This window comes from Mus pahari, chromosome 10 (genome assembly GCF_900095145.1).
Source record: "Mus pahari chromosome 10, PAHARI_EIJ_v1.1, whole genome shotgun sequence".
NCBI lineage: Eukaryota > Metazoa > Chordata > Mammalia > Rodentia > Muridae > Mus > Mus pahari.
Window position 1 is genome coordinate 34,245,982 of NC_034599.1, and position 1,012 is coordinate 34,246,993.

The following is a 1,012-nucleotide window of genomic DNA, read 5'->3' on the forward strand; positions in this document are numbered from 1 at the left end:
TATTTTTGAATCTGTTAAGACCTGTTTTGTGACCAATTATATGGTCAATTTTGGAGAAGGTACCATGAGGTGCTGAGAAGAAGGTATATCCTTTTATTTTAGGATAAAATGTTCTGTAGATATCTGTTAGATCCATTTGTTTCATGACTTCTGTAAGTTTCACTGTGTCTCTGTTAATTTCTGTTTCCAGGATCTGTCCATTGATTAAAGTGGGGTGTTGAAGTCTCCCATTATTAGTGTGTGAAGAGCTATGTGTACTTTAAGCTTTACTAAAGTTTCTTAAATGAATGTGGCTGCCCTTTCATTTGGAGCATAGATATTCAGGGTTGAGAGTTCGTCTTGGAAGATTTTACCTTTGATGAGTATGAAGTGCCCCTCCTTGTCTTTTTTGATAACTTTGGGTAGGAAGTCGAGTTTATTCGATATTAGAATGGCTACTCCAGCTTATTTCTTCAGACCGTTTGCTTGAAAAATTTTTTTCCAGCCTTTAGCTATGAGGTAGTGTCTGTCTCTTTCCCTGAGATGAGTTTCCTGTAAGCAGCAAAATGTTGGGTCTTGTTTGTGGAGCCAATCTNTTAGTCTATGCCTTTTTATTGGGGAATTGAGTCCATTTATATTAAGAGATATTAAGGAAAAGTAATTGTTGCTTCCTGTCATTTTTGTTGTTAGAGTTGGCATCCTGTTCTTGTGCCTGTCTTCTTATAGGTTTCTTGAAGGATTACTTTCTTGCTTTTCCTGGGGCATGGTTTCCGTCCTTGTACTGATGTTTTTCTGTTATTATCCTTTAAAGGGCTGGATTCATTGAAAGATATTGTGTGAATTTGGTTTTGTCATGGAATACTTTGGTTTCTCCATCTATGGTAATTGAGAGTTTATCTAGGTATAGTAGCCTGGGATGGCATTTGTGTTCTCTCAGGGTCTGTATAACATCTGTCCAGGATCTCCTGGCTTTCATAGTCTCTGGTTAGAAGTCTGGAGTAATTCTAATAGACCTTCCTTTGTATGTTACTTG